General features: G+C 28.4%; 3 long non-coding RNA genes across 9 annotated transcripts; all 3 read right to left on the bottom strand.

Moving 5' to 3' along the window:
- LOC139491610 (uncharacterized) lies at positions 1–24166 on the bottom strand. 7 transcript variants are annotated; one of them, XR_011656585.1, is made up of 13 exons: positions 24068–24166; positions 18373–18440; positions 18037–18104; positions 15361–15428; positions 14692–14759; positions 5646–5713; positions 5310–5377; positions 2510–2589; positions 2131–2206; positions 1746–1830; positions 1396–1474; positions 627–703; positions 1–310 (listed from the first exon to the last, which is right to left on the bottom strand). It is a non-coding gene; the product is annotated as an uncharacterized lncRNA (long non-coding RNA). The 7 variants fall into 7 exon arrangements; XR_011656586.1 differs by lacking the exons at positions 18037–18104; positions 18373–18440; positions 24068–24166 and having other exon boundaries at positions 1392–1474; positions 15361–15438; XR_011656583.1 differs by lacking the exons at positions 18037–18104; positions 18373–18440; positions 24068–24166 and having other exon boundaries at positions 15361–15438.
- On the bottom strand, positions 5962–7082 carry LOC139491611 (uncharacterized). Its single transcript, XR_011656590.1, has 3 exons — positions 6988–7082; positions 6652–6719; positions 5962–6049 (listed from the first exon to the last, which is right to left on the bottom strand). It is a non-coding gene; the product is annotated as an uncharacterized lncRNA (long non-coding RNA).
- On the bottom strand, positions 10559–11774 carry LOC139492514 (uncharacterized). The gene is made up of 3 exons (XR_011656871.1): positions 11680–11774; positions 11344–11411; positions 10559–10742 (listed from the first exon to the last, which is right to left on the bottom strand). It is a non-coding gene; the product is annotated as an uncharacterized lncRNA (long non-coding RNA).
- Positions 24167–24725: the final 559 nt, after the last annotated feature.

The raw sequence follows: 24725 nt of genomic DNA, 5'->3' as shown, positions 1-24725 counted from the left end.
TTCAGGTAAATATGTACATATCTTATAAAATTGACAATCAGAACCTACTTTTAAAAATAAGAATATTGAAGATTTTTTTACAGTGCATCCTCAATTGTGCATGTTAATATTTCGTTGAAGACATATTGAGGGCACTTAACAAATTATCATATGATATTATGAACATTACAGAATTTTATTATCTAAATCTATAAACAATATTATTAGATTTCCCAAAGCAATAAACTGTCTCATCACAACAATCAGTTCAACATGTTTGGCTGCCTAACTGCACCTGCTACGACTGAAACATCATCTGTTTAAGTTGAATCTGTAACAAAAACAATTTGGAAATTAATGTGATGGATGTTTTATGTTAAATCCTAAATTGGAGACAGGTATATTTTTAACAATCTCTATACATTCTGATAAAAATATACTTCACATGAATAAATCTGAATGAAAGAAAAATTTAAGACCAATGTCTATTATAAAGCTTACTTCAGTGCCCTCAAATACCTACATGTAAATAAACTCATCATAGATACCAGGACTAAGCTCAGTTTATTGTTTCCAGCAAAAATTGTTTTATTAACTAATAAACGTAGACATATTTTTGAGAAATATTGTTATGAACAAATACTTACATGCAACTTTTCCTAATGTGCTTTCTACAATAGAAGCATCTTTCATGGTATAGGAGTGTTACATATTGAGGCTGTATCTGTAACAAAAACAAAAAACTTGCATAATTTAATTTCAGTTTTAAAAAAGACTATTTCCAGTTCCAAACCACTTAAGAAATTAAGGGAGTTCGCTTCTCAGTTTCAAAGTAATTAACTTTTCAAAACACTAGTTTATATAGATAGGGGATTAATAAATGAATCCAAAGAGCAAAAAAAATATATAGGTCACCGTGCTTGTTTTTGAGATAAAAGCCATTGAAATTTTGGCAGGAAATATTCTCGCTCGACTTTTCATAGCTTTATCATTGACAAGTTGAAGTTCTCAAAAACTGTTAAAAAGTAATTAAAATTTTATAAGATTTTTACAGATGGCTTATCATTATACATATAAAAGATTAACAAAAAGAAAAATGGGGGTCACCGGGCAAATTTTATCAAGGCATTCAAATGGATAAAACCAGAGGATTCCGAAAATCTGACTAAAAATCTAAAACATGACAAGCCAGCTTCCTTAATGTGATGCATGTTTAATGCCAATTCTGAAATTAGAGACTAGACAAAGTAGTTTTACTATCACTGAGCATTCTTATTAAAATATACATCATTACAGTAAATAATTTAATAAAAGAAATGTAGGACCAATTTGTAATAAAGTTTCAAATTAAACTGTTGTTCCTGGAAAAACTTTTGTTTTATTATTTCAGAACAATTGAAATGACCAAATACCTACATGTAACTCATTCTAATGTGTTAAACTACAATGTAAGCATCTTTCATGGTAAAGGAGTGCCAACATATTTAGGCTGCATCTGCAACAGAAACAAAAATTATAAATTTGTTGCAGTTTCAAAATCAAGACGATTTGCTTTTGTAAATCAATTCAAAAATCAATGTGATGCATGCATGTTTTAAGTCAAATCCTAAATTGGAAATTTGTATTTGCAATTACTGTATATTCTTATTAAAAAATAAAAATAGTTTTAGACCAATTTGTTATATAGTTTCAATCTGGTATTACTTACTGAAAATTTATTTTTAATACCTGACAAATAGAAACATAGTTTAAAGAGAAATACTTACATGTGGTGTATCCGTGACGTATCCTAATGCACTATCTACAATGAAACTATCTTCATTGGCGAGGAGTAACATATATAGGCTGCATCTGTAACAAAAAAAAAGTTTTAAATTGGTATTTTTAATTAAAGAATATTTGCTGTTCATTCAATTCAGAGATTATAGTGGCGCATATTTTATGTCAAATCCTAAATTTGAGACAAGCATATTAACACTAACTTTACATTCTTATTGAAATAAACCTTACTATAGTAAATATTGGAAAAAAGAAATGTAAGACCAATTTGTTATTAAATTTCAAGCTGTTCCATGGAAAAACTGATTTTCATTACCAAACACATAATTATTATAATAGTTAAAAGTACAATTACAATAGCCAAATACATACATGTCAATAATCCTCAAGTGTTGTATACCATGTAAGCATCTTCATTGTCTAGGAGTATAACATATTTAGAATGTATCTGTTAAAAAAATAAATTCTAAATTAGTAATAGCTTTAAATAGAAAAAATTGATAGTTGCAATTTATTCAAAATTAATATGATGCATTTTTCTTTAAAATCCTCATTTGGAGACAAGTATATAGACAATTCTATACCTTCTGGTTAAAACATACTACATAACAGTATACATTTGAATAAAAGAAATTTTAAACCAATTTGTAATAAATTCTTATTTTAGCTGTTGTTCTGGGGAAAACTGATATTTGTTTTCCCACACATATAGACATAGTTTAAAGTACAGTTATAAATATCAAATACATACATGCTAAACATCCTGATGTGGGATCCATCTACCATGAAACAATCTCCATTGTCCAGTAGCACAACATATGTAGGCTGTATCTGTAACAAACACAATCTTTATGAATTAGCATCAGCTTTGGATAGACTATTGGTTCTTAAAATCAATTATAAAATAAAAGTCGCAGGTATTTTATGTCAAATTCATATTTTGACAAAAGTATGTTAACAATTACAACACATTTTTGTTAAAATATACTACATCAGATTATAAATTTGAATAAAAGAAATATTTAGACTAATTCAAAATATAATTATTTTTTTTGGAGCCGTCATTCCAGGTCAAAACATATTTTCATTCCAGATCACTATAAAACAAGACTGCACACGCTGAAATGTCTTGCCTTCTTTACTAATCATTGATATTATTAAATATAAAACTTTATTACAACTGTCACATAAACTCAACATTAACCAAGAAAACGAAACATTGATCAATGAACCATGAAAATGAGGTCAAGGTCAGATCAACCATGCCAATTACTTATAAAAAGAACGCCACCGCCGCCGAATCACTATCCCTATGTTGAGCTTTCTACAAAAGTTGCAGGCTCGAAAAAAGTGGAAAACAACATTTTAGAAATTTAATGCGTCCGAATCGAAATTTTCAATTTTAAATGGGGAATATTTTTTGGCTATTGAAATTAATGTGATGTGTTTTATGTCAAATTTTTAAATCAGCGACACTTTATTTACAATTACTATCAATTCTAATTAAAAAATGCCGTATTCGAATCGAAATTTTAATAAAAGAAATTGATTTAAGACCAAATTTGTCATAAAATTCTAAGCTATTGTTACAGTAAAACATAGTTTCAAGTACAATTTTAATGAGCAAATACTAACATGTGACTCATCCTGGTGCGTTATCTTCCATGAAATCCCTCTTTGGAGTGGAACATATATGGGTATCTGTAACAAAAGGAAATTATAAATTAGTATCAGCTTTAAAATGGGGAATATTTTTTGGCTATTGAAATTAATGTGATGTGTTTTTTGTCAAATTTTAAATCAGTGACACTTAATTTACAATTACTATCAATTCTAATTAAAAAATGCCGCATTCGAATCGAAATTTTAATAAAAGAAATTGATTTAAGATCAAATTTGTCATAAAATTCTAAGCTATTGTTACAGTAAAACATAGTTTCAAGTACAATTTTAATGAGCAAATACTAACATGTGACTCATCCTGGTGCGTTATCTCCCATGAAATCCCTCTCGTTGGAGTGGAACATATATGGGTATCTGTAACAAAAGGAAATTATCAATTAGTATCAGCTTTAAAATGGGGAATATTTTTTGGCTATTGAAATTAATGTGATGTGTTTTATGTCAAATTTTAAATCAGCGACACTTAATTTACAATTACTATCAATTCTAATTAAAAAAATGCCGCATTCGAATCAATTTTAATAAAAGAAATTGATTTAAGACCAAATTTGTCATAAAATTCTAAGCTATTGTTACAGTAAAACATAGTTTCAAGTACAATTTCAATGAGCAAATACTAACATGTGACTCATCCTGGTGCGTTATTTTCCATGAAATCCCTCTCGTTGGAGTGGAACATATATGGGGATCTGTAACAAAAGGAAATTATAAATTAGTATCAGCTTTAAAATGGGGAATATTTTTTGGCTATTGAAATTAATGTGATGTGTTTTATGTCAAATTTTAAATCAGCGACACTTTATTTACAATTACTATCAATTCGAATTAAAAAATGCCGCATTCGAATCGAAATTTTAATAAAAGAAATTGATTTAAGACCAAAGGAGTAAGTTCGGTAAGGGCCATATTTGGCCCCAACTATAAAGTTTATAGTTACAAGACAATAAATGCTTGAAGTTGCCTTAAAGACATGTGAGAAAGTTAAACAGAACTGTTTTTGTCAAAGTTTAATTCTAACACGTTGATTTTTACATCCCAAAAAGGTCAAGATAAGGGATTTTTGTGAAATTTGACAAAATCAGCTGGATTTCAACCAAATAAAGGACCAGGAAACATAGAGCGCAGGCGTCGACAAGCTTAATATTCAAATAAGACATGTGAAATGTCTTCACAAACATTATTGTAAAAGATCTTTGTTGTCGACGTATGCGCTCTATGTTTCCTGTCCAATAATCTATGGAAATTTACCCATTTTCATTGATGTTTTCGTGAAAAATCAATATGAGTACAACTTGTGACGTCATAATGAAACGCAGAAACGTGAAATTTTCAATAAAATGGCTTATATCCTATCTAGTCAATGTATTAGCTATAATTTATCGTGATATTGGTAAATAAATCCGAATTTGAAATCTACGCTAAAAAGGGGGGCCATTTTAGGACCTTATCGAACATACTCCTTTGTCATAAAATTCTAAGCTATTGTTACAGTAAAACATAGTTTCAAGTACAATTTTAATGAGCAAATACTAACATGTGACTCATCCTGGTGCGTTATCTTCCATGAAATCCCTCGTTGGAGTGGAACATATATGGGTATCTGTAACAAAAGGAAATTATAAATTAGTATCAGCTTTAAAATGGGGAATATATTTTGGCTATTGAAATTAATGTGATGTGTTTTTTGTCAAATTTTAAATCAGTGACACTTAATTTACAATTACTATCAATTCTAATTAAAAAATGCTGCATTCGAATCGAAATTTTAATAAAAGAAATTGATTTAAGACCAAATTTGTCATAAAATTCTAAGCTATTGTTACAGTAAAACATAGTTTCAAGTACAATTTTAATGAGCAAATACTAACATGTGACTCATCCTGGTGCGTTATCTTCCATGAAATCCCTCTCGTTGGAGTGGAACATATATGGGTATCTGTAACAAAAGGAAATTATAAATTAGTATCAGCTTTAAAATGGGGAAGATTTTTTGGCTATTGAAATTAATGTGATGTGTTTTATGTCAATTTTAAATCAGCGACACTTAATTTACAATTACTATCAATCCTAATTAAAAAATGCCGCATTCGAAATCGAAATTTTAATAAAAGAAATTGATTTAAGACCAAATTTGTCATAAAATTCTAAGCTATTGTTACAGTAAAACATAGTTTCAAGTACAATTTTAATGAGCAAATACTAACATGTGACTCATCCTGGTGCGTTATCTTCCATGAAATCCCTCTCGTTGGAGTGGAACATATATGGGTATCTGTAACAAAAGGAAATTATAAATTAGTATCAGCTTTAAAATGGGGAAGATTTTTTGGCTATTGAAATTAATGTGATGTGTTTTATGTCAATTTTAAATCAGCGACACTTAATTTACAATTACTATCAATCCTAATTTAAAAATGCCGCCTTCGAAATCGAAATTTTAATAAAAGAAATTGATTTAAGATCAAATTTGTCATAAAATTTTAAGCTATTGTTACAGTAAAACATAGTTTCAAGTACAATTTTAATGAGCAAATACTAACATGTGACTCATCCTGGTGCGTTATCTTCCATGAAATCCCTCTCGTTGGAGTGGAACATATATGGGTATCTGTAACAAAAGGAAATTATAAATTAGTATCAGCTTTAAAATGGGGAATATTTTTTGGCTATTGAAATTAATGTGATGTGTTTTATGTCAAATTTTTAAATCAGCGACACTTAATTTACAATTACTATCAATTCTAATTAAAAAATGCCGCATTCGAATTGAAATTTTAATAAAAGAAATTGATTTAAGACCAAATTTGTCATAAAATTCTAAGCTATTGTTACAGTAAAACATTGTTTCAAGTACAATTTTAATGAGCAAATACTAACATGTGACTCATCCTGGTGGGTTATCTTCCATGAAATCCCTCGTTGGAGTGGAACATATATGGGTATCTGTAACAAAAGGAAATTATAAATTAGTATCAGCTTTAAAATGGGGAATATTTTTTGGCTATTGCAATTAATGTGATGTGTTTTATGTCAAATTTTAAATCAGCGACACTTAATTTACAATTACTATCAATTCTAATTAAAAAATGCCGCATTCAAATCAAAATTTTAATAAAAGAAATTGATTGAAGACCAAATTTGTCATAAAATTCTAAGCTATTGTTACAGTAAAACATAGTTTCGAAACAATTTTAATGAGCAAATACTAACATGTGACTCATCCTGGTGCGTTATCTTCCATGTAATCCCTCTCGTTGGAGTGGAACATATATGGGTATCTGTAACAAAAGGAAATTATAAATTAGTATCAGCTTTAAAATGGGGAATATTTTTTGGCTATTGAAATTAATGTGATGTGTTTTATGTCAAATTTTAAATCAGCGACACTTAATTTACAATTACTATCAATTCTAATTAAAAAATGCCGCATTCGAATCGAAATTTTAATAAAAGAAATTGATTTAAGACCAAATTTGTCATAAAATTCTAAGCTATTGTTACAGTAAAACATAGTTTCAAGTACAATTTTAATGAGCAAATACTAACATGTGACTCATCCTGGTGCGTTATCTTCCATGAAATCCCTCTCGTTGGAGTGGAACATATATGGGTATCTGTAACAAAAGGAAATTATAAATTAGTATCAGCTTTAAAATGGGGTAGATTTTTTGGCTATTGAAATTAATGTGATGTGTTTTATGTCAAATTTTAAATCAGCGACACTTAATTTACAATTACTATCAATTCTAATTAAAAAATGCCGCATTCGAATCGAAATTTTAATAAAAGAAATTGATTTAAGACCAAATTTGTCATAAAATTCTAAGCTATTGTTACAGTAAAACATAGTTTCGAGTACAATTTTAATGAGCAAATACTAACATGTGACTCATCCTGGTGGGTTATCTTCCATGAAATCCCTCGTTGGAGTGGAACATATATGGGTATCTGTAACAAAAGGAAATTCATAATAAATTAGTATCAGCTTTAAAATGGGGAAATATTTTTTGGCTATTGAAATTAATGTGATGTGTTTTATGTCAAATTTTAAATCAGCGACACTTAATTTACAATTACTATCAATTCTAATTAAAAAATGCCGCATTCGAATCGAAATTTTAATAAAAGAAATTGATTTAAGACCAAATTTGTCATAAAATTCTTAGCTATTGTTACAGTAAAACATAGTTTCGAAACAATTTTAATGAGCAAATACTAACATGTGACTCATCCTGGTGCGTTATCTTCCATGAAATCCCTCGTTGGAGTGGAACATATATGGGTATCTGTAACAAAAGGAAATTATAAATTAATATCAGCTTTAAAATGGGGAATATTTTTTGGCTATTGAAATTAATGTGATGTGTTTTATGTCAAATTTTAAATCAGCGACACTTAATTTACAATTACTATCAATTCTAATTAAAAAATGCCGCATTCGAATCGAAATCTTAATAAAAGAAATTGATTTAAGACCAAATTTGTCATAAAATTCTAAGCTATTGTTACAGTAAAACATAGTTTCGAGTACAATTTTAATGAGCAAATACTAACATGTGACTCATCCTGGTGCGTTATCTTCCATGAAATCCCTCGTTGGAGTGGAACATATATGGGTATCTGTAACAAAAGGAAATTATAAATTAGTATCAGCTTTAAAATGGGGAATATTTTTGGCTATTGAAATTAATGTGATGTGTTTTATGTCAAATTTTAAATCAGCGACACTTAATTTACAATTACTATCAATTCTAATTAAAAAATGCCGCATTCGAATCGAAATTTTAATAAAAGAAATTGATTTAAGACCAAATTTGTCATAAAATTCTAAGCTATCGTTACAGTAAAACATTGTTTCAAGTACAATTTTAATGAGCAAAAACTAACATGTGACTCATCCTGGTGCGTTATCTTCCATGAAATCCCTCTCGTTGGAGTGGAACATATATGGGTATCTGTAACAAAAGGAAATTATAAATTAGTATCAGCTTTAAAATGGGGTAGATTTTTTGGCTATTGAAATTAATGTGATGTGTTTTATGTCAAATTTTAAATCAGCGACACTTAATTTACAATTACTATCAATTCTAATTAAAAAATGCCGCATTCGAATCGAAATTTTAATAAAAGAAATTGATTTAAGACCAAATTTGTCATAAAATTCTAAGCTATTGTTACAGTAAAACATAGTTTCGAGTACAATTTTAATGAGCAAATACTAACATGTGACTCATCCTGGTGCGTTATCTTCCATGAAATCCCTCGTTGGAGTGGAACATATATGGGTATCTGTAACAAAAGGAAATTATAAATTAGTATCAGCTTTAAAATGGGGAATATTTTTGGCTATTGAAATTAATGTGATGTGTTTTATGTCAAATTTTAAATCAGCGACACTTAATTTACAATTACTATCAATTCTAATTAAAAAATGCCGCCTTCGAATCGAAATTTTAATAAAAGAAATTGATTTAAGACCAAATTTGTCATAAAATTCTAAGCTATTGTTACAGTAAAACATAGTTTCGAGTACAATTTTAATGAGCAAATACTAACATGTGACTCATCCTGGTGCGTTATCTTCCATGAAATCCCTCTCGTTGGAGTGGAACATATATGGGTATCTGTAACAAAAGGAAATTATAAATTAGTATCAGCTTTAAAATGGGGAATATTTTTTGGCTATTGAAATTAATGTGATGTGTTTTATGTCAAATTTTAAATCAGCGACACTTAATTTACAATTACTATCAATTCTAATTAAAAAATGCCGCATTCGAATCGAAATTTTAATAAAAGAAATTGATTTAAGACCAAATTTGTCATAAAATTCTAAGCTATTGTTACAGTAAAACATAGTTTCAAGTACAATTTTAATGAGCAAATACTAACATGTGACTCATCCTGGTGCGTTATCTTCCATGAAATCCCTCTCGTTGGAGTGGAACATATATGGGTATCTGTAACAAAAGGAAATTATAAATTAGTATCAGCTTTAAAATGGGGTAGATTTTTTGGCTATTGAAATTAATGTGATGTGTTTTATGTCAAATTTTAAATCAGCGACACTTAATTTACAATTACTATCAATTCTAATTAAAAAATGCCGCATTCGAATCGAAATTTTAATAAAAGAAATTGATTTAAGACCAAATTTGTCATAAAATTCTAAGCTATTGTTACAGTAAAACATAGTTTCGAGTACAATTTTAATGAGCAAATACTAACATGTGACTCATCCTGGTGGGTTATCTTCCATGAAATCCCTCGTTGGAGTGGAACATATATGGGTATCTGTAACAAAAGGAAATTCATAATAAATTAGTATCAGCTTTAAAATGGGGAAATATTTTTTGGCTATTGAAATTAATGTGATGTGTTTTATGTCAAATTTTAAATCAGCGACACTTAATTTACAATTACTATCAATTCTAATTAAAAAATGCCGCATTCGAATCGAAATTTTAATAAAAGAAATTGATTTAAGACCAAATTTGTCATAAAATTCTTAGCTATTGTTACAGTAAAACATAGTTTCGAAACAATTTTAATGAGCAAATACTAACATGTGACTCATCCTGGTGCGTTATCTTCCATGAAATCCCTCGTTGGAGTGGAACATATATGGGTATCTGTAACAAAAGGAAATTATAAATTAATATCAGCTTTAAAATGGGGAATATTTTTTGGCTATTGAAATTAATGTGATGTGTTTTATGTCAAATTTTAAATCAGCGACACTTAATTTACAATTACTATCAATTCTAATTAAAAAATGCCGCATTCGAATCGAAATCTTAATAAAAGAAATTGATTTAAGACCAAATTTGTCATAAAATTCTAAGCTATTGTTACAGTAAAACATAGTTTCGAGTACAATTTTAATGAGCAAATACTAACATGTGACTCATCCTGGTGCGTTATCTTCCATGAAATCCCTCGTTGGAGTGGAACATATATGGGTATCTGTAACAAAAGGAAATTATAAATTAGTATCAGCTTTAAAATGGGGAATATTTTTGGCTATTGAAATTAATGTGATGTGTTTTATGTCGAATTTTAAATCAGCGACACTTAATTTACAATTACTATCAATTCTAATTAAAAAATGCCGCATTCGAATCGAAATTTTAATAAAAGAAATTGATTTAAGACCAAATTTGTCATAAAATTCTAAGCTATCGTTACAGTAAAACATTGTTTCAAGTACAATTTTAATGAGCAAAAACTAACATGTGACTCATCCTGGTGCGTTATCTTCCATGAAATCCCTCTCGTTGGAGTGGAACATATATGGGTATCTGTAACAAAAGGAAATTATAAATTAGTATCAGCTTTAAAATGGGGTAGATTTTTTGGCTATTGAAATTAATGTGATGTGTTTTATGTCAAATTTTAAATCAGCGACACTTAATTTACAATTACTATCAATTCTAATTAAAAAATGCCGCATTCGAATCGAAATTTTAATAAAAGAAATTGATTTAAGACCAAATTTGTCATAAAATTCTAAGCTATTGTTACAGTAAAACATAGTTTCGAGTACAATTTTAATGAGCAAATACTAACATGTGACTCATCCTGGTGCGTTATCTTCCATGAAATCCCTCGTTGGAGTGGAACATATATGGGTATCTGTAACAAAAGGAAATTATAAATTAGTATCAGCTTTAAAATGGGGAATATTTTTGGCTATTGAAATTAATGTGATGTGTTTTATGTCAAATTTTAAATCAGCGACACTTAATTTACAATTACTATCAATTCTAATTAAAAAATGCCGCCTTCGAATCGAAATTTTAATAAAAGAAATTGATTTAAGACCAAATTTGTCATAAAATTCTAAGCTATTGTTACAGTAAAACATAGTTTCGAGTACAATTTTAATGAGCAAATACTAACATGTGACTCATCCTGGTGCGTTATCTTCCATGAAATCCCTCTCGTTGGAGTGGAACATATATGGGTATCTGTAACAAAAGGAAATTATAAATTAGTATCAGCTTTAAAATGGGGAATATTTTTTGGCTATTGAAATTAATGTGATGTGTTTTATGTCAAATTTTAAATCAGCGACACTTAATTTACAATTACTATCAATTCTAATTAAAAAATGCCGCATTCGAATCGAAATTTTAATAAAAGAAATTGATTTAAGACCAAATTTGTCATAAAATTCTAAGCTATTGTTACAGTAAAACATAGTTTCAAGTACAATTTTAATGAGCAAATACTAACATGTGACTCATCCTGGTGCGTTATCTTCCATGAAATCCCTCTCGTTGGAGTGGAACATATATGGGTATCTGTAACAAAAGGAAATTATAAATTAGTATCAGCTTTAAAATGGGGTAGATTTTTTGGCTATTGAAATTAATGTGATGTGTTTTATGTCAAATTTTAAATCAGCGACACTTAATTTACAATTACTATCAATTCTAATTAAAAAATGCCGCATTCGAATCGAAATTTTAATAAAAGAAATTGATTTAAGACCAAATTTGTCATAAAATTCTAAGCTATTGTTACAGTAAAACATAGTTTCGAGTACAATTTTAATGAGCAAATACTAACATGTGACTCATCCTGGTGGGTTATCTTCCATGAAATCCCTCGTTGGAGTGGAACATATATGGGTATCTGTAACAAAAGGAAATTCATAATAAATTAGTATCAGCTTTAAAATGGGGAAATATTTTTTGGCTATTGAAATTAATGTGATGTGTTTTATGTCAAATTTTAAATCAGCGACACTTAATTTACAATTACTATCAATTCTAATTAAAAAATGCCGCATTCGAATCGAAATTTTAATAAAAGAAATTGATTTAAGACCAAATTTGTCATAAAATTCTTAGCTATTGTTACAGTAAAACATAGTTTCGAAACAATTTTAATGAGCAAATACTAACATGTGACTCATCCTGGTGCGTTATCTTCCATGAAATCCCTCGTTGGAGTGGAACATATATGGGTATCTGTAACAAAAGGAAATTATAAATTAATATCAGCTTTAAAATGGGGAATATTTTTTGGCTATTGAAATTAATGTGATGTGTTTTATGTCAAATTTTAAATCAGCGACACTTAATTTACAATTACTATCAATTCTAATTAAAAAATGCCGCATTCGAATCGAAATCTTAATAAAAGAAATTGATTTAAGACCAAATTTGTCATAAAATTCTAAGCTATTGTTACAGTAAAACATAGTTTCGAGTACAATTTTAATGAGCAAATACTAACATGTGACTCATCCTGGTGCGTTATCTTCCATGAAATCCCTCGTTGGAGTGGAACATATATGGGTATCTGTAACAAAAGGAAATTATAAATTAGTATCAGCTTTAAAATGGGGAATATTTTTGGCTATTGAAATTAATGTGATGTGTTTTATGTCGAATTTTAAATCAGCGACACTTAATTTACAATTACTATCAATTCTAATTAAAAAATGCCGCATTCGAATCGAAATTTTAATAAAAGAAATTGATTTAAGACCAAATTTGTCATAAAATTCTAAGCTATCGTTACAGTAAAACATTGTTTCAAGTACAATTTTAATGAGCAAAAACTAACATGTGACTCATCCTGGTGCGTTATCTTCCATGAAATCCCTCTCGTTGGAGTGGAACATATATGGGTATCTGTAACAAAAGGAAATTATAAATTAGTATCAGCTTTAAAATGGGGTAGATTTTTTGGCTATTGAAATTAATGTGATGTGTTTTATGTCAAATTTTAAATCAGCGACACTTAATTTACAATTACTATCAATTCTAATTAAAAAATGCCGCATTCGAATCGAAATTTTAATAAAAGAAATTGATTTAAGACCAAATTTGTCATAAAATTCTAAGCTATTGTTACAGTAAAACATAGTTTCGAGTACAATTTTAATGAGCAAATACTAACATGTGACTCATCCTGGTGCGTTATCTTCCATGAAATCCCTCGTTGGAGTGGAACATATATGGGTATCTGTAACAAAAGGAAATTATAAATTAGTATCAGCTTTAAAATGGGGAATATTTTTGGCTATTGAAATTAATGTGATGTGTTTTATGTCAAATTTTAAATCAGCGACACTTAATTTACAATTACTATCAATTCTAATTAAAAAATGCCGCCTTCGAATCGAAATTTTAATAAAAGAAATTGATTTAAGACCAAATTTGTCATAAAATTCTAAGCTATTGTTACAGTAAAACATAGTTTCGAGTACAATTTTAATGAGCAAATACTAACATGTGACTCATCCTGGTGCGTTATCTTCCATGAAATCCCTCGTTGGAGTGGAACATATATGGGTATCTGTAACAAAAGGAAATTATAAATTAGTATCAGCTTTAAAATGGGGAATATTTTTGGCTATTGAAATTAATGTGATGTGTTTTATGTCGAATTTTAAATCAGCGACACTTAATTTACAATTACTATCAATTCTAATTAAAAATGTGCATTCGAATCGAAATTTTAATAAAAGAAATTGATTTAAGACCAAATTTGTCATAAAATTCTAAGCTATCGTTACAGTAAAACATTGTTTCAAGTACAATTTTAATGAGCAAAAACTAACATGTGACTCATCCTGGTGCGTTATCTTCCATGAAATCCCTCTCGTTGGAGTGGAACATATATGGGTATCTGTAACAAAAGGAAATTATAAATTAGTATCAGCTTTAAAATGGGGAATATTTTTTGGCTATTGAAATTAATGTGATGTGTTTTATGTCAAATTTTAAATCAGCGACACTTAATTTACAATTACTATCAATTCTAATTAAAAAATGCCGCATTCGAATCGAAATTTTAATAAAAGAAATTGATTTAAGACCAAATTTGTCATAAAATTCTAAGCTATTGTTACAGTAAAACATAGTTTCAAGTACAATTTTAATGAGCAAATATTAACATGTGACTCATCCTGGTGCGTTATCTTCCATGAAATCCCTCGTTGGAGTGGAACATATATGGGTATCTGTAACAAAAGGAAATTATAAATTAGGTATCAGCTTTAAAATGGGGAATATTTTTTGGCTATTGAAATTAATGTGATGTGTTTTATGTCAAATTTTAAATCAGCGACACTTAATTTACAATTACTATCAATTCTAATTAAAAAATGCCGCATTCGAATCGAAATTTTAATAAAAGAAATTGATTTAAGACCAAATTTGTCATAAAATTCTAAGCTATCGTTACAGTAAAACATAGTTTCAAGTACAATTTTAATGAGCAAATACTAACATGTGACTCATCCTGGTGCATTATCTTCCATGAAATCCCTCTCGTTGGAGTGGAACATATATGGGTATCTGTAACAAAAGGAAATTATAAATTATTATCAGCTTTCAAATGGGAAAGATTTTTTGGCTATTGAAATTAATGTGATGTGTTTTATGTCAAATTTTAAATCAGCGACACTTAATTTACAATTACTATCAATTCTAATTAAAAATGCCGCATTCGAATCGAAATTTTAATAAAAGAAATTGATTTAAGACCAAATTTGTCATAAAATTCTAAGCTATTGTTACAGTAAAACATAGTTTCAAGTACAATTTTAATGAGCAAAAACTAACATGGGACTCATCCTGGTGCGTTATCTTCCATGAAATCCCTCGTTGGAGTGGAACATATATGGGTATCTGTAACAAAAGGAAATTATAAATTAGTATCAGCTTTAAAATGGGGAAGATTTTTTGGCTATTGAAATTAATGTGATGTGTTTTATGTCAAATTTTAAATCAGCGACACTTAATTTATAATTACTATCAATTCTAATTAAAAAATGCCGCATTCGAATCGAAATTTTAATAAAAGAAATTGATTTAAGACCAAATTTGTCATAAAATTCTAAGCTATTGTTACAGTAAAACATAGTTTCAAGTACAATTTTAATGAGCAAATACTAACATGTGACTCATCCTGGTGCGTTATCTTCCATGAAATCCCTCTCGTTGGAGTGGAACATATATGGGTATCTGTAACAAAAGGAAATTATAAATTATTATCAGCTTTCAAATGGGAAAGATTTTTTGGCTATTGAAATTAATGTGATGTGTTTCATGTCAAATTTTAAATCAGCGACACTTAATTTACAATTACTATCAATTCTAATTAAAAAAAGCCACATTCGAATCGAAATTTCAATAAAAGAAATTGATTTAAGACCAAATTTGTCATAAAATTCTAAGCTATTGTTACAGTAAAACATAGTTTCGAGTACAATTTTAATGAGCAAATACTAACATGTGACTCATCCTGGTGCGTTATCTTCCATGAAATCCCTCGTTGGAGTGGAACATATATGGGTATCTGTAACAAAAGGAAATTATAAATTAGTATCAGCCTTAAAATGGGGAATATTTTTTGGCTATTGAAATTAATGTGATGTGTTTTATGTCAAATTTTAAATCAGCGACACTTAATTTACAATTACTATCAATTCTAATTTAAAAATGCCGCATTCGAATCGAAATTTTAATAAAAGAAATTGATTTAAGACCAAATTTGTCATAAAATTCTAAGCTATTGTTACAGTAAAACATAGTTTCAAGTACAATTTTAATGAGCAAATACTAACATGTGACTCATCCTGGTGAGTTATCTTCCATGAAATCCCTCTCGTTGGAGTGGAACATATATGGGTATCTGTAACAAAAGGAAATTATAAATTAGTATCAGCTTTAAAATGGGAAAGATTTTTTGGCTATTGAAATTAATGTGATGTGTTTTATGTCAAATTTTAAATCAGCAACACTTAATTTACAATTACTATCAATTCTAATTAAAAAAAGCCACATTCGAATCGAAATTTCAATAAAAGAAATTGATTTAAGACCAAATTTGTCATAAAATTCTAAGCTATTGTTACAGTAAAACATAGTTTCGAGTACAATTTTAATGAGCAAATACTAACATGTGACTCATCCTGGTGCGTTATCTTCCATGGAATCCCTCGTTGGAGTGGAACATATATGGGTATCTGTAACAAAAGGAAATTATAAATTAGTATCAGCTTTAAAATGGGGAATATTTTTTGGCTATTGAAATTAATGTGATGTGTTTTATGTCAAATTTTAAATCAGCGACACTTAATTTACAATTACTATCAATTCTAATTTAAAAATGCCGCATTCGAATCGAAATTTTAATAAAAGAAATTGATTTAAGACCAAATTTGTCATAAAATTCTAAGCTATTGTTACAGTAAAACATAGTTTCGAGTACAATTTTAATGAGCAAATACTAACATGTGACTCATCCTGGTGCGTTATCTTCCATGGAATCCCTCGTTGGAGTGGAACATATATGGGTATCTGTAACAAAAGGAAATTATAAATTAGTATCAGCTTTAAAATGGGAAAGATTTTTTGGCTATTGAAATTAATGTGATGTGTTTTATGTCAAATTTTAAATCAGCAACACTTAATTTACAATTACTATCAATTCTAATTAAAAAAAGCCACATTCGAATCGAAATTTCAATAAAAGAAATTGATTTAAGACCAAATTTGTCATAAAATTCTAAGCTATTGTTACAGTAAAACATAGTTTCGAGTACAATTTTAATGAGCAAATACTAACATGTGACTCATCCTGGTGCGTTATCTTCCATGGAATCCCTCGTTGGAGTGGAACATATATGGGTATCTGTAACAAAAGGAAATTATAAATTAGTATCAGCTTTAAAATGGGGAATATTTTTTGGCTATTGAAATTAATGTGATGTGTTTTATGTCAAATTTTAAATCAGCGACACTTAATTTACAACTACTATCAATTCTAATTAAAAAATGCCGCATTCGAATCGAAATTTTAATAAAAGAAATTGATTTAAGAACAAATTTGTCATAAAATTCTAAGCTATTGTTACAGTAAAACATAGTTTCGAGTACAATTTTAATGAGCAAATACTAACATGTGACTCATCCTGGTGCGTTATCTTCCATGAAATCCCTCGTTGGAGTGGAACATATATGGGTATCTGTAACAAAAGGAAATTATAAATTAGTATCAGCTTTAAAATGGGGAATATTTTTTGGCTATTGAAATTAATGTGATGTGTTTTATGTCAAATTTTCAATCAGCAACACTTAATTTACAATTACTATCAATTCTAATTAAAAAATGCCGCATTCGAATCGAAATTTTAATAAAAGAGATTGATTTAAGACCAAATTTGTCATAAAATTCTAAGCTATTGTTACAGTAAAACATAGTTTCAAGTACAATTTTAATGAGCAAAAACTAACATGTGACTCATCCTGGTGCGTTATCTTCCATGAAATCCCTCGTTGGAGTGGAACATATATGGGTATCTGTAACAAAAGGAAATTATAAATTAGTATCAGCTTTAAAATGGGGAAGATTTTTTGGCTATTGAAATTAATGTGATGTGTTTTATGTCAAATTTTAAATCAGCGACACTTAATTTATAATTACTATCAATTCTAATTAAAAAATGCCGCATTCGAATCAAAATTTTAATAAAAGAAATTGATTTAAGACCAAATTTGTCATAAAATTCTAAGCTATTGTTACAGTAAAACATAGTTTCAAGTACAATTTTAATGAGCAAATACTAACATGTGACTCATCCTGGTGCGTTATCTTCCATGAAATCCCTCTCGTTGGAGTGGAACATATATGGGTATCTGTAACAAAAGGAAATTATAAATTAGTATCAGCTTTAAAATGGGAAAGATTTTTTGGCTATTGAAATTAATGTGATGTGTTTTATGTCAAATTTTAAATCAGCAACACTTAATTTACAATTACTATCAATTCTAATTAAAAAATGCCGCATTCGAATCGAAATTTTAATAAAAGAAATTGATTTAAGACCAAATTTATCATAAAATTCTAAGCTATCGTTACAGTAAAACATAGTTTCAAGTACAATTTTAATGAGCAAATACTAACATGTGACTCATCCTGGTGCCTTATCTTCCATGAAATCCCTCTCGTTGGAGTGGAACATATATGGGCATCTGTAACAAAAGGAAATTATAATTTATTATCAGCTTTCAAATGGGAAAGATTTTTTGGCTATTGAAATTAATGTGATGTGTTTTATGTCAAATTTTAAATCAGCAACACTTAATTTACAATTACTTTCAATTCTAATTAAAAATGCCGCATTCGAATCGAAATTTTAATAAAAGAAATTGATTTAAGACCAAATTTGTCATAAAATTCTAAGCTATCGTTACAGTAAAACATAGTTTCAAGTACAATTTTAATGAGCAAATACTAACATGTGACTCATCCTGGTGCGTTATCTTCCATGAAATGCCTCTCGTTGGAGTGGAACATATATGGGTATCTGTAACAAAAGGAAATTATAAATTAGTATCAGCTTTAAAATGGGGAATATTTTTTGGCTATTGAAATTAATGTGATGTGTTTTATGTCAAATTTTAAATCAGCAACACTTAATTTACAATAACTATCAATTCTAATTAAAAAATGCCGCATTCGATTCGAAATTTTAATAAAAGAAATTGATTTAAGACCAAATTTGTCATAAAATTCTAAGCTATTGTTACAGTAAAACATAGTTTCAAGTACAATTTTAATGAGCAAAAACTAACATGTGACTCATCCTTGTGCGTTATCTTCCATGAAATCCCTCGTTGGAGTGGAACATATATGGGTATCTGTAACAAAAGGAAATTATAAATTAGTATCAGCTTTAAAATGGGGAAGATTTTTTGGCTATTGAAATTAATGTGATGTGTTTTATGTCAAATTTTAAATCAGCGACACTTAATTTACAATTACTATCAATTCTAATTTAAAAATGCCGCATTCGAATCGAAATTTTAATAAAAGAAATTGATTTAAGACCAAATTTGTCATAAAATTCTAAGCTATTGTTACAGTAAAACATAGTTTCAAGTACAATTTTAATGAGCAAATACTAACATGTGACTCATCCTGGTGAGTTATCTTCCATGAAATCCCTCTCGTTGGAGTGGAACATATATGGGTATCTGTAACAAAAGGAAATTATAAATTAGTATCAGCTTTCAAATGGGGAATATTTTTTGGCTATTGAAATTAATGTGATGTGTTTTATGTCAAATTTTAAATCAGCGACACTTAATTTACAATTACTATCAATTCTAATTTAAAAATGCCGCATTCGAATCGAAATTTTAATAAAAGAAATTGATTTAAGACCAAATTTGTCATAAAATTCTAAGCTATTGTTACAGTAAAACATAGTTTCGAGTACAATTTTAATGAGCAAATACTAACATGTGACTCATCCGGGTGCGTTATCTTCCATGAAATCCCTCGTTGGAGTGGAACATATATGGGTATCTGTAACAAAAGGAAATTATAAATTAGTATCAGCTTTAAAATGGGGAATATTTTTTGGCTATTGAAATTAATGTGATGTGTTTTAAGTCAAATTTTCAATCAGCGACACTTAATATACAATAACTATCAATTCTAATTAAAAAATGCTGCATTCGAATCGAAATTTTAATATAATAAATTGATTTAAGAACAAATTTGTCATAAAATTCTAAGCTATTGTTACAGTAAAACATAGTTTCAAGTACAATTTTAATGAGCAAAAACTAACATGTGACTCATCCTGGTGCGTTATCTTCCATGAAATCCCTCGTTGGAGTGGAACATATATGGGTATCTGTAACAAAAGGAAATTATAAATTAGTATCAGCTTTAAAATGGGGAAGATTTTTTGGCTATTGAAATTAATGTGATGTGTTTTATGTCAAATTTTAAATCAGCGACACTTAATTTACAATTACTATCAATTCTAATTTAAAAATGCCGCATTCGAATCGAAATTTTAATAAAAGAAATTGATTTAAGACCAAATTTGTCATAAAATTCTAAGCTATTGTTACAGTAAAACATAGTTTCAAGTACAATTTTAATGAGCAAATACTAACATGTGACTCATCCTGGCGAGTTATCTTCCATGAAATCCCTCTCGTTGGAGTGGAACATATATGGGTATCTGTAACAAAAGGAAATTATAAATTAGTATCAGCTTTCAAATGGGGAATATTTTTTGGCTATTGAAATTAATGTGATGTGTTTTATGTCAAATTTTAAATCAGCGACACTTAATTTACAATTACTATCAATTCTAATTTAAAAATGCCGCATTCGAATCGAAATTTTAATAAAAGAAATTGATTTAAGACCAAATTTGTCATAAAATTCTAGGCTATTGTTACAGTAAAACATAGTTTCAAGTACAATTTTAATGAGCAAATACTAACATGTGACTCATCCTGGTGAGTTATCTTCCATGAAATCCCTCTCGTTGGAGTGGAACATATATGGGTATCTGTAACAAAAGGAAATTATAAATTAGTATCAGCTTTCAAATGGGGAATATTTTTTGGCTATTGAAATTAATGTGATGTGTTTTATGTCAAATTTTAAATCAGCGACACTTAATTTACAATTACTATCAATTCTAATTTTAAAATGCCGCATTCGAATCGAAATTTTAATATAATAAATTGATTTAAGAACAAATTTGTCATAAAATTCTAAGCTATTGTTACAGTAAAACATAGTTTCAAGTACAATTTTAATGAGCAAAAACTAACATGTGACTCATCCTGGTGCGTTATCTTCCATGAAATCCCTCGTTGGAGTGGAACATATATGGGTATCTGTAACAAAAGGAAATTATAAATTAGTATCAGCTTTAAAATGGGGAAGATTTTTTGGCTATTGAAATTAATGTGATGTGTTTTATGTCAAATTTTAAATCAGCGACACTTAATTTACAATTACTATCAATTCTAATTTAAAAATGCCGCATTCGAATCGAAATTTTAATAAAAGAAATTGATTTAAGACCAAATTTGTCATAAAATTCTAAGCTATTGTTACAGTAAAACATAGTTTCAAGTACAATTTTAATGAGCAAATACTAACATGTGACTCATCCTGGCGAGTTATCTTCCATGAAATCCCTCTCGTTGGAGTGGAACATATATGGGTATCTGTAACAAAAGGAAATTATAAATTAGTATCAGCTTTCAAATGGGGAATATTTTTTGGCTATTGAAATTAATGTGATGTGTTTTATGTCAAATTTTAAATCAGCGACACTTAATTTACAATTACTATCAATTCTAATTTAAAAATGCCGCATTCGAATCGAAATTTTAATAAAAGAAATTGATTTAAGACCAAATTTGTCATAAAATTCTAGGCTATTGTTACAGTAAAACATAGTTTCAAGTACAATTTTAATGAGCAAATACTAACATGTGACTCATCCTGGTGAGTTATCTTCCATGAAATCCCTCTCGTTGGAGTGGAACATATATGGGTATCTGTAACAAAAGGAAATTATAAATTAGTATCAGCTTTCAAATGGGGAATATTTTTTGGCTATTGAAATTAATGTGATGTGTTTTATGTCAAATTTTAAATCAGCGACACTTAATTTACAATTACTATCAATTCTAATTTAAAAATGCCGCATTCGAATCGAAATTTTAATAAAAGAAATTGATTTAAGACCAAATTTGTCATAAAATTCTAAGCTATTGTTACAGTAAAACATAGTTTCGAGTACAATTTTAATGAGCAAATACTAACATGTGACTCATCCTGGTGCGTTATCTTCCATGAAATCCCTCATTGGAGTGGAACATATATGGGTATCTGTAACAAAAGGAAATTATAAATAAGTATCAGCTTTAAAATGGGGAATATTTTTTGGCTATTGAAATTAATGTGATGTGTTTTAAGTCAAATTTTCAATCAGTGACACTTAATATACAATTACTATCAATTCTAATTAAAAAATGCTGCATTCGAATCGAAATCTTAATAAAAGAAATTGATTTAAGAACAAATTTGTCATAAAATTCTAAGCTATTGTTACAGTAAAACATAGTTTCAAGTACAATTTTAATGAGCAAAAACTAACATGTGACTCATCCTGGTGCGTTATCTTCCATGAAATCCCTTGTTGGAGTGGAACATATATGGGTATCTGTAACAAAAGGAAATTATAAATTAGTATCAGCTTTAAAATGGGGAAGATTTTTTGGCTATTGAAATTAATGTGATGTGTTTTATGTCAAATTTTAAATCAGCGACACTTAATTTACAATTACTATCAATTCTAATTTAAAAATGCCGCATTCGAATCGAAATTTTAATAAAAGAAATTGATTTTAGACCAAATTTGTCAAAAAATTCTAAGCTATTGTTACAGTAAAACATAGTTTCAAGTACAATTTTAATGAGCAAATACTAACATGTGACTCATCCTGGTGAGTTATCTTCCATGAAATCCCTCTCGTTGGAGTGGAACATATATGGGTATCTGTAACAAAAGGAAATTATAAATTAGTATCAGCTTTCAAATGGGGAATATTTTTTGGCTATTGAAATTAATGTGATGTGTTTTATGTCAAATTTTAAATCAGCGACACTTAATTTACAATTACTATCAATTCTAATTTAAAAATGCCGCATTCGAATCGAAATTTTAATAAAAGAAATTGATTTAAGACCAAATTTGTCATAAAATTCTAAGCTATTGTTACAGTAAAACATAGTTTCGAGTACAATTTTAATGAGCAAATACTAACATGTGACTCATCCTGGTGCGTTATCTTCCATGAAATCCCTCGTTGGAGTGGAACATATATGGGTATCTGTAACAAAAGGAAATTATAAATTAGTATCAGCTTTAAAATGGGGAATATTTTTTGGCTATTGAAATTAATGTGATGTGTTTTAAGTCAAATTTTCAATCAGCGACACTTAATATACAATTACTATCAATTCTAATTAAAAAATGCTGCATTCGAATCGAAATTTTAATAAAAGAAATTGATTTAAGAACAAATTTGTCATAAAATTCTAAGCTATTGTTACAGTAAAACCTAGTTTCAAGCACAATTTTAATGAGCAAATACTAACATGTGACTCATCCTGGTGCGTTATCTTCCATGAAATCCCTCGTTGGAGTGGAACATATATGGGTATCTGTAACAAAAGGAAATTATAAATTAGTATCAGCTTTAAAATGGGGAAGATTTTTTGGCTATTGAAATTAATGTGATGTGTTTTATGTCAAATTTTAAATCAGCGACACTTAATTTACAATTACTATCAATTCTAATTAAAAAATGCCACATTCGAATCGAAATTTTAGTAAAAGAAATTGATTTAAGACCAAATTTGTCATAAAATTCTAAGCTATTGTTACAGTAAAACATAGTTTCAAGTACAATTTTAATGAGCAAATACTAACATGTGACTCATCCTGGTGAGTTATCTTCCATGAAATCCCTCTCGTTGGAGTGGAACATATATGGGTATCTGTAACAAAAGGAAATTATAAATTAGTATCAGCTTTAAAATGGGAAAGATTTTTTGGCTATTGAAATTAATGTGATGTGTTTTATGTCAAATTTTAAATCAGCAACACTTAATTTACAATTACTATCAATTCTAATTAAAAAAAGCCACATTCGAATCGAAATTTTAATAAAAGAAATTGATTTAAGACCAAATTTGTCATAAAATTCTAAGCTATCGTTACAGTAAAACATAGTTTCAAGTACAATTTTAATGAGCAAATACTAACATGTGACTCATCCTGGTGCGTTATCTTCCATGAAATCCCTCTCGTTGGAGTGGAACATATATGGGTATCTGTAACAAAAGGAAATTATAAATTAGTATCAGCTTTAAAATGGGGAATATTTTTTGGCTATTGAAATTAATGTGATGTGTTTCATGTCAAATTTTAAATCAGCGACACTTAATATACAATTACTATCAATTCTAATTAAAAAATGCTGCATTCGAATCGAAATTTTAATAAAAGAAATTGATTTAAGACCAAATTTGTCATAAAATTCTAAGCTATTGTTACAGTAAAACATAGTTTCAAGTACAATTTTAATGAGCAAAAACTAACATGTGACTCATCCTGGTGCGTTATCTTCCATGAAATCCCTCGTTGGAGTGGAACATATATGGGTATCTGTAACAAAAGGAAATTATAAATTAGTATCAGCTTTAAAATGGGGAAGATTTTTTGGCTATTGAAATTAATGTGATGTGTTTTATGTCAAATTTTAAATCAGCGACACTTAATTTACAATTACTATCAATTCTAATTTAAAAATGCCGCATTCGAATCGAAATTTTAATAAAAGAAATTGATTTTAGACCAAATTTGTCAAAAAATTCTAAGCTATTGTTACAGTAAAACATAGTTTCAAGTACAATTTTAATGA

The sequence above is a fragment of the Mytilus edulis genome, chromosome 10 (genome assembly GCF_963676685.1).
Source record: "Mytilus edulis chromosome 10, xbMytEdul2.2, whole genome shotgun sequence".
NCBI classification, from domain to species: Eukaryota; Metazoa; Mollusca; class Bivalvia; order Mytilida; family Mytilidae; genus Mytilus; species Mytilus edulis.
This window is presented reverse-complemented; position numbering and strand designations above follow the sequence as displayed.